At 37.1% G+C, this 14,153-nt stretch overlaps 2 long non-coding RNA genes across 4 annotated transcripts in view; one reads left to right on the top strand and one right to left on the bottom strand.

Annotated features, from left to right (window-relative positions):
- Positions 1–14,153, top strand: part of LOC311433485 — a 90,806-nt gene that overhangs the window by 45,799 nt on the left and 30,854 nt on the right. The window contains exons 5-6 of the long non-coding RNA XR_014690777.1: positions 6,057–6,252; positions 10,074–10,218. This is a non-coding gene — a long non-coding RNA (uncharacterized lncRNA). The remainder of the gene's footprint in view (positions 1–6,056; positions 6,253–10,073; positions 10,219–14,153) is intronic.
- The window catches only part of LOC311433481, a 153,726-nt gene continuing 141,392 nt past the window's right edge, over positions 1,820–14,153 (bottom strand). For all 3 annotated transcript variants that reach the window (XR_014690771.1, XR_014690772.1, XR_014690773.1), the window contains 2 exons: positions 4,232–4,414; positions 1,820–2,553 (listed from right to left, as the gene is read on the bottom strand). This is a non-coding gene — a long non-coding RNA (uncharacterized lncRNA). The remainder of the gene's footprint in view (positions 2,554–4,231; positions 4,415–14,153) is intronic.

Here is a 14,153-nt window from a genome sequence, read left to right on the forward strand (position 1 = left end):
AATGCACGTCAATCACATTATTTGATGCAATTCAAATTTAGCGTGAAGAAGATGCTTTAACATTCTTTGTACATTCTTTCCTGGGGTTTCCCAATTGGTGATGAACTGTCAAAAGTACCATCTTCTGCAAGATTTTTTCCCAGAGACAAAGAATTCTGATGGACTTTTTCTAGCAATATTACAATTATTTATTTATTTTCTCCAAAGACAGGGCATAAATTGTTCCTTCAATGGGTGTACAATAAGAAACAATTAAAGATTGTTTTAATGTTTTTTTATCCCCACAGTTCTGTAAGTTTGCAAGTTGGTGGATTATCTTTCATCCTTTTTTAAAAATATATTAGGCTACATTGTGGTGGCTGCCACTCCTAGTATTAACATTCTTATTTCAGTGGTAGATATCCTATTGTGATAACAATATGCAAAATTATTCAGTGCTAGATATCCTAACCATATTCCAAAAGATATGTTGGCTATAAGAAATCTAAACAACTCTCTTCCTTTAGCAATTGTTGTTATGGATAAGGCAAAAGGAACCTATGCACTTGCAAACTATAAAAATTGTGCCTGTCTGAAACACCCCTGCAGAGCTATTTTGAACTTCCTGGAAAAACAGAGAGGATATGAGATTGAATTAACACCTTGCTTCATTTGGCACCTCATGGGAATCAGATGCCTGGGAAACTTTAGTTATCTATGCTGAAAATAATAAGCCAGTCTCTTTTAACCAGTACTAGCTAATTTACAGTATTGCTTGCACGTTATGATGTTGCATTTACTTACAATACAGTGAAAAATTACCTGTCGTATTATAATTTTGATTGTCTTTCCCTGAAGTGTGTCTTCCTTGCAGCTGCACAAACAAGCAAACAGCTTCAACCATTTGAGTTGTCCTTGGATATCTGGGAAGTTTTTGTTTGAGTTTCAGTTCCCCCTTAAAGAAAAGCACTAAATTTCTTGGGTGAAACCAGCAATAATGGTATCACCACTGTGGTCACCATGGGGGATATATCTAGGATGCTGAAAAGCTGAGAAATACAGAACTTTGACTGAGAACAAAAGTGATGACTCAACAGATTCTGTCCCATTGTCTGCATTACCCTGTAAAACATTTATCCACATTGGTAAGAAAGACAACTAAATAATGTTTAACTGGTTATACTGTGAAAACTGTGGAACCTAATTAATTTCTATCTATCTTCAGAATAGAGAAACAAATAAAATTCTAAAAAAAAGCAGGTCTGAGACCTCTACTAAAAGCCAAAACCTCTGTTTTCTTCTTTACCATTTCTTCAGTGGTTCTCTGTCTGGTAGTGGGTGGTCAGTCTTTGCAGAAGTGGGGTCTTGTGAATTGCTGGCAGCTAAAGGATGATTTCAAGAAAAGGGGATAATCTTCATTTCACCTGGTGAAGCAGGCAGTACTTCTTAGGTGGAGTAACAGCTAGAAATTCAAAAGTTTGTCTGGTTTATTAATAACAGTGTGACTGACATGAGACACAGATATTATTTATCCTTTCTAAATGGGAAAATGTAATTGCAAGCACAAAACAAGAAAAACACAGCAAAAGAATTACTGTCTTTGTTAGCAAGGCTTTAACATTTCCCATTGCTTCTTATTCGGTTAAAGTGTCTTTAGATCTTGACCGCTGCAGCAGAAATGGTGCAGCAAATGGGAGTGAGTTTTGAATGTGTTGAGCAAAACAGTTTCAGAATAAGGCACCATGAAAAAAACACAGCTGAAGCACATGACAGGAATATTTGCCCACACCACTTTGTTTCATGTGATGTTAAAGTGAACATTGAATCTTGGAACAAACTCAGTCAGCCGAGGGCAAAGGGTTTCATGGCAATATTCTAAAAACCAATCTGTTCCATCCTATTTTTTTTTTTTAACATTGGTACATTTCTGTCTGCTGACCCTGTTTCTTAAGCATATAGATACGTCACTTAAGGGTTTAATAGTCAGAGACGCTAAGAGACTGTCCAGATCCCTCTTTGACAGTTCAAGAGACAACTCCAAGAGGTTGAAATACTTCTGGGATTTGAAATAGTGTGTGCAAAGAGTCTCAATTTCTTCAGCTAGTTAAAGTGGTTTGTTTCTATAATTTCATATGCATTAAAAATAAATGTATAGCAAGTAATATTTTAACGTAACTTTCTGTTATACTGCTGGCATCATCTCCAAAACAGTCGTGTGTCTTAATGACATTCCATTTATTTAACTGCTTTTCTCATTAAAAACACAGTCATGGTGGTACTGATTGCTCAATGTTTGACTGTCTAGATTATACGGAGCTGCCTGATCTGAAGAGACAAAAGCCCAGGGCAGAACAGCAACCACAGGGAAGGGAAGTTCCCTGCTAGGAGTTTATCAGGTTGAGGAACAATGTCCGTTGCCTGATGCACTTAATAGCCAGGAAGTTACTCATCACTGTTAGTGATTCTTACTGAAAAAAAATAAAATAATTTCCAGTACTTCATCCAAGTGTCCTTCAGTTGACAGTGGATCCAGCATTATTAAAATGGTCATGCATGATTCTGCACATCAAATTTCTGCAAATAGAATTAAACACAAAAGTTTATGTGGTATCATTCCTTTCATCTTATTTTATTTAGCCAGAGAACAGATTTTACCAGTGCCCTGAGTGGGTTTGTTACAACACAGTTCAGAGCTGGACTATGCACTTTGAAAGCCTAAGTTCTTGTTTTTTCCTTTCTTTGTAATGCTGATGTTTGTGAGACTTTACTGTGAGGCGAGGCCCCTGAGCTAAAAAAAAGAGTAGGAAAAAATATTATAATATTTTTTTATTCTTCCAGTATGAGAAAGTTGTTTGCATTTAAGCTCTCTCATAGTATCATCCTGGAGCTAAAAGTTGTTTTTTCCCTTGCAATGCAAATCTTGGGTATCAACAAAAATCATTACCACAAATGGTGAAAAGCCATTCAAGATACCCTTCCCCACTTGCACCAAAGGATGGTGACGTTGTGATGGCCCCACAGTCCTCAGGAGTTCTTTGAAGGCTTGCAGTGAGGGCACCAATGAAGAGGTCCCATCTGCACCACCCCCTGGAGGAGGTACCTTATGAGCACAATGAAGACCTAGCCATGATGCAACAAGAATATATGCTAGGTGGAAATGTTACTCCAGGACATGCATGCGAAGTTTTTGTTTGTTTGTTTCTGAAAGGTACCAGGTGCTCTTAGTTTGCAATGAGTACTTAGTTGCCCTGAGGCTTGAGGTGGGGAAGAGATGCTGTTAGTCCCCAAGAGCACTCTGACCACGTAAAAATGGCACCCCGACTCTCTGGGTCTGTGCAGTATTTTGCAAGATGTGCATCCCAATGATGGTATGCTCAGCAGAGTGTCTCTAACCACAGGGCAGAAGCTGTATGTCCCATTTCTTGTATTCTTGCTTCAGGAGGCTCTATTGTGTTGCACAAGACCAGATATTACAATACACAAAATCAAGATTTCACGTAAATCTCTGAAATCTGTGATGCTTATATAGGGAAATTCTAGGAGCTAATCAAGAAATATAGCTACAGGTTAATGCCTTGGTTTTGAACTTTGTATTGTTCATGGATCACTCTGTGTATAAAGGTCAGAATTAAAACATGGCTCAATAGGTTTCTACTTGGTCTCAATGATATGTGGACCTGGAAGACATGAATAACATGCTGAGATTGGAGCAGTGTAATGCAAACATTTCAGTGATGTACCGGGTGTTGCCTGAAAGCACCAGCTTTCAGATGAGGCCTTCAGCACTTTATCTGAGCTCTACTGCTCTGTAGATAAATGATCACATTGCACTTTTGAAAAGAGCACAGGGACAACTTCAGGTTTGTAACTAACATCGTCTTTCTTAACACATAATATAACAAGCAGGGCTGTTCCTGACTGAAGCTTGGCTGTTAATGTTTGCCTACATAGTCACTATACTTACCAGCACCTAATTCATCTGAAAGCAGTCTTTAGGATTCTGAGAGAGATGTTAAATAAAACTAAATTACATTTTTCCATTCTGTCTAACATATAAATCACTATAAACATAAACCAATACTATGTGTGCAGTTTGAACACAAGCTTTGCTACTGAGTAGTTTTAAATGAGTTTTTTACATCCTTATTTAGAGGCAGTATCATTCTGCCCTGAATGTTAATAACATACTGAAATGGACTGGAAGATTTACACAAATATTACAGTCGTGTATCTGAATAGTAATGCAACTCACAGGTGCCCTTCTCTTGTAGCACTTTGCTGAACACATGTCTGTGTGTAAAGCAAAAGTCATTCAGGCAGCAGAACTTTCCATGCTAGCACATCCTCATTTGTTATCAACAGACCCAAATGATTCTTCTTCAAGCAGCAGTTAACATGCAGGGGTTTAATTCCTCTGGAGCCTGTAGGCTGTTCCCTGAAAAATGCAATCTCACGTTAGGACTTAATTATTTTAAGAGTTTGGAGAACAAAAAGATCTTGACAGGAAGATAAGTATGAGCTCAGGGAACCATGGATCCTGGTCCAAGTCATTTTCCTCTGCTGATTATGGATTTAGTGAAAACGAGATTTAATTGACAGAGACAGAGACAGAATCTTTGGATGCAAAGTCAAATAAAGAGGTTCATGTGCTGAGTTAATAATTTCCTGGAAAAATTAATATAGATTAATGTGGCCACCAATGCCTGTGCAAACCTGCAGTAATATACAGAAAGGAATATGAGATGGTGTTTTGAGAATGAGATGTATTTTCCATTTACCCACGACTTATGCTACGGACCGCTTTACTTTGTTATGTAAACATACATAACATACATACATACATACATACATAACATAACTTCCCTCATAAGACTCTTCACTCTTCTGAACAAAAATCTAAATCATGTAAATCACATTTATATGCATAATATAGAGAATGGTCATTAACTACACACCTAACACACCCAGAATTTTGTGATTTTATTTTTCTTTTGAAGTTGTACATAATTTTTTCCAGAATTAAAAGAAAAAAACAAACAAGGAAAAAGACCATGAATATAAACATTTAATACTGACACAAAGCATCAGAGAAAAAAAAACAACAACACTTTTTTTTTTTTCTTTTTCAGGTGAGAATACATTAGGCCTGGGAGTTTTATTGTTCTATTATTTATTTATTTATTTATTTTCCCCCAGAAATTGCAAGAGAGGGCTGGGCAGAAGATAATACCAAATGCACCTGCAGTCTGTCTCAGATTTTTGTAGCTATGTCAAGTTTTGAAATTATTTAAAAAACAAACAAGAAGAGAAACTCACAGTATGTTTATTTATTTTCCTGGAAAAATGGGATATATGTGCAGATTACTGAAAAAAAGCAAGCAACAATTGGATATAATCACATATCTCATAGTATAAACATGTAGAAATACTGAAGAAATTACTTATAAATTTTGTGAACTTTTTAATGCGATGACCTGCTATGTGAGAAATGTTCAAAGTAACAAAATTCTTAAAGAGATCAAAAAAGAACAAAGAGATTCTGTAGAAACAATGGACCAAATATATCTCAAGGATAACCCCACTGAGATCAGTGGAATTGCACTAGGGATATACTTGGCCCAGTGACTCCAGAAATGATGTTAATGAGGAGCCTTAACACCACTGCTAGAGAAATCTCTATTTAAACCATGCTGTGGCAGTTCATGTGAAAAAGTAAATGGGGCCTTCACACGAACTGCACAGCATGTGAGTGTGAATCAACAGGCTATAATAAATTGGTTTGGTTTCCTTCTCCCAGACTTAAGCAAATGTATTATATTGTTGCATTTGAGATGTTACAATGAAGGTTATGTCATTATTCCATTATGTTCAAAAAAGCCTGATTGTGTCCAAAAAAAGCCTGACATTGAAAAATAGTTCTTAGAAAAAAAGAGAATCTCTAGATCAAAATTAATGAGTGATAAATCCTTGGTAAAAATCCTCTGTTTGCCTAAAACTTGATCTGGTAGGTGTCTGAATGGCTCTGAATGAGGAAATGTTTGTAATATAAAGGCTACATTTTTTTTTTTTTTTTCCAGGGAAAGTAAACCTGAGTGGATCTGTGAAAAAATTATGCTTCCTAACAGAAAGAAACAATGATTTCAGTAGTGTGAAGGAATGCAGTATCTGGCATTCTATGACATGATATATCCTTAAACTATTTGAGTTTAAACCAAACTTGAACTACCAGAGAAAGGAGTGACCTTTCCAACTTAAACTGCTAATCATAAAAAGGTAAGACAAGATCATGATTATTTTAAAATTAAGGTAAATTTATCACATGTAACAGGAGCTGAAGCTGCATGGATTGCTCTGGCCTGCTTCAGACTGAGTAAAAATACAATTTAAAGCTCTTCACCAGCAGATCTGATGCCACTTCACAGTTATTGTTCCTTAGGTACAGATGGGGAAACTGAGACGCAGAAAGCTAAGGTGGGCACCATCACTGAGATGGGTAATAGTGGTGACATCAGGACCATGTTGCACCTACTGACATGCCAGGCAGAACCCCTCCTCAGGTCATCTTCATGAAATATGACTGATTCTGTAAGGTCTTTTCTGCTTGAGGGCTCTTAGGCTTCACTTTCCACCAAAAAGAAAAATCTTGTTTCCCAGTCTAGTGTCTGTTTGCAGGGAAGTGTTCAAACCACCAAAAATAAACCCACAAAACCAGTCTGTGAGCATGTGAAAAAGATTATAAGATATGTGCACTGGGCTGAATTCACTGCACTGGACTCAGTGACCCCAGGGGTCACTTCCAGTCCTCTAGCCCTATAAACAAGGAAATCATGTTTGGCTTCTTTACAGAGATCACAGAAAAAGAAATGCAGCATTTCAGAGATTTCATCTTGGACATTCAGAATGATCATGTCCTGACATTTCGACTGTTGAAAAGAGACAGTATTTACTACCTAGCATGAAAAAGACCAGAAGGCTAAAATGCATAACAAAGTAGAGCCATGATATGAGACAGATGAACTCATTTAGATAAAATAAGACAAGACTCAACCTTCATCTGAACTTCAAATTGAAACCAACTTACATGTTTCATTGAAGGAAGATAAAAAGTTACCCATTTTATTTATCTTCCAGTTCTCCTTTTACTCAAGAGAATGTTATTGAAGTGCTGGCTGAGATGCTGGGGAAAGCAGTTCCTGCCATCTTCCTAAGCAATATTGGGCCAGGCCCTTAGCCTCTCTTGTCTCACTGTCCAGTCATGTTCTGGTATTCCTCCTTTTTCTCTTTTCTGTCTGATGTATGTACTTTAAACACAAAATTCAGATCAATAACTACCTTTTATTATGTGATTACACAGTGCCTGATATCCTTGTTTCAGCCATTGTGTGCAATGTGTTTGCAGTACAAATGATGTTGAGGAAAATATTTTTCTCTGTGTGTCCCCCAGCGACACATAGATGGGAATTATTGATAGAGATATATTCTTCATGTGCTTTCTCTTTGGTTTAACAACCCAAGTATAAATCACTTTGATTTAAAAAGTGCTAGAAGAAGAGACAGAATTGTTGCATGCAATTTTGCCTTCACTGTATGAACTCTATCGTATTACCATGACTGCAGCAAAATGTTAGAAGCAAGCAAAGAGATTGACTACATTTTAATCCCTACATCGTGGTAAGCAATTATCATTCTGCTATGTGTTATTTCCCTTTATATTGTTACAATAATGTTCTGGATTTTTGCATGAATCCTTTGGGTTATAAATGTTCCACAAAATATAATGGAAAATATTTTTATAGAAGAGGATGTTATACAACCCAGCGTGATCCCACTCCCCATCATTTGTTCTAGGATAATTCAGAAATGTTAATTTCTCTATCTGGATTTCATAAATATCTCAACAGAGCACAAAAATTGCTTATGTTTGATGGGAACTGACTTTTTGGTCCTTTAACTGCTGTTTCTAAATTAGCTATTTTGGTCTTGATTTTAGTTGTCATGTATGACACAGAACGGTGTTGGAGAAACACCTCTGCTCTTCCTACAAATGTTTGTTTGTGACAGTCTTTAACCAAAAGCAACAGCCTTTATGAGAGTTCAGGATACTGGAAAAAATTAGATCTTGAAGAACTGTTATTGATAGATTTCTTCAAAGGAAGAGCATAATACTCCTTCTCCCTGAACAACAAAAAATATCTAAACACAGAGGTAGAGTAAAACCAAGTACAGAAAATGAGGATAGATTTTAAAAGAAATAAAGTGATGTTTTTCCCCCATGCAGTATCTTTCAGCCTAACCCAAAACACGCAAGAAAATGAGACTGAAAATCAGCCTGAATATCACTATCACAAAATAAATGCTTGAGGCATTGCTGAAATGGGGAGTTAAGGTTTGGAAGATTAATTCTACCTAGAATTTTGAATGAACAAAAGAGATGATCTAATGCCACTCATTACATGGTCTCATGATATAAATTAATACCAGTGAATCTTATTTTACTCAGTACAACAAAAAACAAGAAACATTAATGAAGGCCAATGGGAACAAGTAGTTTTCAAAGGAATGTTTGTTAGAAAGAAAAAAGCAGAAAGTACAGAAAGAAAATGGTGTGGGGTTCTCCCATAATTAACATGTGCAGTTTGACATAGTATTGAGTCTACTTGCCTGTGAAGTATTATAGACTTTGAAAAGTCTTTTACAGTTGTGCTGAACAATTTTTGAATGTTCCCAAAATTCAAGTACGGGTAGCTATTATAATAACGTAACATTGTGAATCAGCCTGTAATTATCTGCTAGTCTACTAATAATCAAAGTATTAATCATTTAAATAGCTTGTTATATTTCCATGATTTTTGAATTTTTATTTAAAAGTGTTTCCATCATCCTGGAAAGGTACACTGCTGAGTTTATGTCATGTCACTCACTATGTGGTTAAATACTTATTTGAAAAACCTATCCAGAGATAGGTCTACTCTGTTTTCAGAGTAGACCAGTCACAACCATTCAGTGAAAGACAGGAAATGTGTCAAGACAATAGAATATACTTTTGCTCTAAGATTTAGGTAGACAAGCATATAAATCACCATGACATAGTGTCTTAGACATTGCAAAATGGTCTCAGCTGTAACAGCACACTGCAGGGCAATATTTACTGCTAATTCTAATGATTATTATTATGGGTATTCAGCTTTGGTATTTTTATTTCCCTAGCACCACTCCCTGAAATTATTTAAATTACAAATTTCTATTCTTATATAATAATTTAACCTTAGTGCTATATGTCAGCTCACATTCATAGTCACTTCTTCAGTTTACATGTAGTTGTGGGCAAATTAGTTCTTGCCTTTTACAAGTCTTCAGCCTGTTCAGTTCAAATAGTACATTGAAATAAGTTTGGTTTCTACTGTAGGGAGATTAGGGAGAGTATTTCAATTTCAGTTTTTGCTACATTCCACACTGTGTTTTGTTTAATATATTTTCCCAGTGGGACACTCAATGATGCTGCTCTGAAGATCCACTTGCTGAAGAAGAAGCAGTTTAGGAGGCCTAGCAGAACACTATATTAACTTATAAAATTAGGCAGCAGCATCCACAAAGGGAAAAGATTGAGTTCTAAAAGAAGAAAACAGCAGAAAACCCAAACTAGAACAGGATAGAGATTGGTCTATCCTACCAATATTGCAAGGAAAGTGAACAAAAAAGAATCTGGAAAAAAATATTGCCTACCTTATCACAGAATGGTTGAGGTTGGAAGACACCTCTGAAAATTGTCTAGTCCAACTTCATGACAAAAACAGTTAACAAAAGCTTGTCACTTTCAGTGGACCATATCCAGTTTTGTTTTGAATATTTGCAGGGGCAGAGATTTCCCAAGTTATTTCAGTGTTTGATTAGCCTCATAGTAAAAATACTTTTTTTTTTTTTATTATTATTTTCTTTTTAGATGGAAGAATGGAAGTTTCTGTCTGTATTTGTGCCTATTGACTCTTAGTTTTCACTGGTACCACTGAAAAGAGCCTGGCTCTGTCTTCTTTACACCCTCCCTTAGGGTATTTTTACACATTGATGAGATCCCTCCTGCATCTTCTCTTTTTCAGGCTCAACAGTCCCAGCTCTCAGCCTCTCTTCACATGTCAGATGCACTAGTCCCTTAATCATCTTCATAGTCCTTGGTTGAACTCACTCCAATATGTCTATGTCTTTGCTGTACTGGGAAAGCCAGAACAAAACCCAGCACTACAGGTATGTCCCACCAGTGTTGAGTAGAAAGGAAGGATCACCTCCCTCGACCTTCTGGCCATGCTGTTCCTAATACAGCCCAGGATGCTGTTTGGCCTTTGCTGTACTTGCATATTGGTGGCTTATGGTCAAATTGGTGTCCACCAGAATTCCTGAGGCCTTCTTTGCCATGCTACTTTCCAGCCATACATGCCCCAACACATGGTGGTGCCTGGGGTTACTCTTCCCAGGGAAGTGTGTTTGGCACATTTCTTTGTTGAACTTCCTATTAGCTTATTTCTCTGACCTCTTAAGGTGTCTCTGAATGGCAGCACAGCCATGTTGTCTATCAACAACTCCTCCCAGAAAACTTGCTGAGAGTGAACTCTGTACCCTCACCAGGTCATTAATAAAGATGTTAAACAATACTGGCCCTAGTATTAAACCCTTGGGTATACCACTAGTGACTTGCTAGGCTTCATGCCACTGGTCCCAACTGTTTTCAGCAGAGCAGGTCAGCCAGTTTTCATTCCACCCTACTATCCATTTACCTAGCCTGTACTTTGTCAGTCTGTCTAAAAGTAAGTTATGGGAGACGGTGCCAAAAACTTTGCGAAAGTCAGTGATCTCCCCTCATCCATTATTAAGACATTTGTTCTAGAGTTTACTTGATGCTGGTGATTTGCTTCAGCTGTTAAATAAAACCTTGTGTAATTTGGGTAACTTAGCAGATAAACCCAAACCAAGGTGCTTGGGCTGTGATTTTCCACTTTAGGTATTCCACAATGAATATTCAGAAAATAGATTATAGCAGTTTCTAAGTTCTAGACATTCTGGACTGTATATCAAAAGCATAAGGTCTTATTTAATTTTACCAGACTTAACAGTGTAATCAAATTCCAAAATACAACTGATATATGACAAGAAAAAGAACCCAGGTTGGTAATACTTACATTTTAGAACTCCCCCTCCTCCCAACTCCTTTTTTTTTTTTTTTTTTTTTTTTTTTTTTTCTGTAGCACATGTATACTGGGACTAAAACCAACTTTTCTCCTTCTGTTTTCCCAACCCTATATTTTTACACTGTTTAAATATATCCTCAACTACATGCTTAGCTGAATATCTAAATATGAAGATACCTGTCCAAATGATACCTGGCCTTTTCAAAAGTTAAACAATGGAACCAGCTGCCTCAAACCGTTATGAATATTACCTCAGTTTTCAAGACCCATCTGGTAAAAGCCCCGAAAAAACTTTGTCTGACTTCAGTATTGACCCTGCTTTGAGCAGGAGTTTAACTGTATGACCTACCAGCATCTCTTTCAGCCTGAATTATTGTATGATTTTTATAAAGATTTCTTACTTAAATACACATTGTCTATGCATATTACCTATATTAAAAAAAAAAAAAAAAAAAAAAAAAAAAGAGTCAGGGAATGCTAGAATTAGATATGCTTGCACAACACTAATTCAGTCCATGTGGTAGATAGATTCATTCAGTCTACAAATGGGCAACCCATACATGTTTGTTGCCTCTTCAGTCTTCAGGCTCAAGGCCTTATTTTAACGTTCAAACCCTGCTCAGATGAAAGGCTTCATTTTACAGAGCCTTTTCAGTGTAACTTCTCAGTCTGCCATGAACATTCACAGCACCCCTGTGAGGCAAGGCGGCATCTCTGCTCCAATTTTACAGCCAGCCTCTGGACTGAATTTTTAGAGAACTTTGCATTTAATTGCACTTTAAATGCCCCCACTGACTTTAGTTGCAGCTGCCAGTGCTCAGCACATTTGAAAATCCAGGCTTCTAGGACTGCAGACTGGCTTGTCCAGCACAATTAACTTAATCATAAAGCACAATGTTTTTATCTAGTGAGATAACAGTTTGGAACAAGGGAAAATCCCATTCAGTGGAATCTTTATGGTTACAGCTCCCCTGAATCACAGCCCTTTCCACACTCCTTCATTTCTTAACCACTGTACTAGATATATAGCATGTGGTAATGAAATACGAAATGCATGTATTTTACTGAGCAAATATCTCACTTGAAATGTGAGGTCTTCAATTTGAAAATAAACATGAATCAGGGCTCAGCTGTGGAAGTGTATTTGCTACTCCACCAGCCATGTCTCTCTGTCCTTGCTTAGTCAGGTCTTTCATGCAGCATTATCTTGATCTTACACTTTCCATGTCACAAGCTTCCAGAAGTAAGTGTGAAAAGGCAGATCACTTTCCACTACCCACAGGAAACAGAATGACCCATCTGTTGTCTGTTGGATGATACATGAGCTGTGTCCCATGCAGAAGCCAAAGCTAGTATGGACTTGTACTCATTAAAAAAACAACAACAAAACAAAACAAAACAAAACAAAACAAAACAAACAACTAAATATTGGAAGCACATTTAAACTGTAGGCTTTAAGCTGTTCATCTCTAAGGCTGAGATGACGGGTGATGCCACTACAGACTTTACCTCTCACTTATAGAGGGAACGTGGGTTAGGACCACAGTAGCCATAAACTACACTTGCTTCTTTAAAATCTTGAGTCATCTCAAAGTTTTAATGGCCTAATATAACAGTTCTAGAGTAGTCTAAATTATGGCAGCCTTATCCCACATGCCCACTATTCAGAAAGTCCCCAGTTAATAACATTGCCTCTGCCGCATGCTCTGCACCCTGTGCCTCTGCTGCACCAAGCAAACTACAGCTCTCCTGTTCATACAGGAGAACATCCTGTTCATACATACAAACACCCTGTCTATACAGCCCCAGGTCCTGAAAAGCAAGCTTTTCAGGGCGGAGAGATCCACTCCAAAAAGCTCAGGCCCCATTGCTTGAGAAGCTGCTTCTTTTCTTGCAATCATCTATCACAGCTGAAGTCCAGACCAAAGTAATGCTTTCAACAAACATTTCTAGAAATGGGACAAGAGGAAGAGGATTGCTCCAAGGATGGCCAGCCTCAGACAGAACTTTTCTGACTTTCCAGGCACATGGGAAAGGTAGTCTGCACTGCTTTACTCAAGTTATGCCTGGGGATGGTATATTAATAGGTATTCCTTCTGTTGTATGTTTAATTTCTGAGACTGATGACCCAAAAATGATATGAGCACTGACAGACATTGTAATTGCATAAACTTGGGGGAAAAAATAAAATAATCATAACAAAACCAATTGTCAATAATAATAATATTTTCCTTGTAGTGTAATAATAGTGTCATTAATTATTAAAGAAGAAAAAATAACAATGAATCATCGAGACTAAAAGTAAATGAGCCTGGAGACTGCAATTCCTTCTTATATAGGAGTGCCCTCTGCAGTCTAGTGGTTTGGGAGTGATGCTGTGCCAGCTCACACAATATCTATACCGGGGGAAATTAGAAATAGATTGGTCAAAGCCAGTGCTGTAAATCAGGATGTGGAGTTGTTACTAACACCTGTAGGATGGGATTCACTGTATTACTACAGAATTTCTTAGGATAAATGTTAACACCTTTTTTCTTACAGAAAATCTCTGCTCATTTTAGAAGTTGTTTTTTCAGATGTAAACGTTGAAGCTAAGAAATAACAACTTTCATCTCTGCTGCTTGGACATGGGGTATTTTAGCTTGCATTTTAAAGCCTAGCAAAAACTGTAAAGTGATCTTCAGGAATTTTCTTCAAAGGAGACATTGTCTGTGTCCTTTCAAGATTTTAAGCTCTAAAGCTGGTCACATGCTGCCATAATATTTTAATGTCATTCCTAGCTGGCAGGTAGCAACTTGCTTTTCATCAATGCATTATGTAAGTAACCCAAGCGTTAAGATGTAACCTCATTTTTAAACACACACTTCTCCGTTAACTGCAAATTTTACAGAAAGGTCTCTTCCGCTTTTATGATGCTTCACAAAAATGATTATATTTTTTTTTAAAAAAAAAGGGGAGTATGTAAAAGAATATTTATTTTTTGGGGGGGAAAAAACC

The sequence above is a fragment of the Aythya ferina genome (genome assembly GCF_964211825.1).
Source record: "Aythya ferina genome assembly, chromosome: 3".
Taxonomy (NCBI): domain Eukaryota; kingdom Metazoa; phylum Chordata; class Aves; order Anseriformes; family Anatidae; genus Aythya; species Aythya ferina.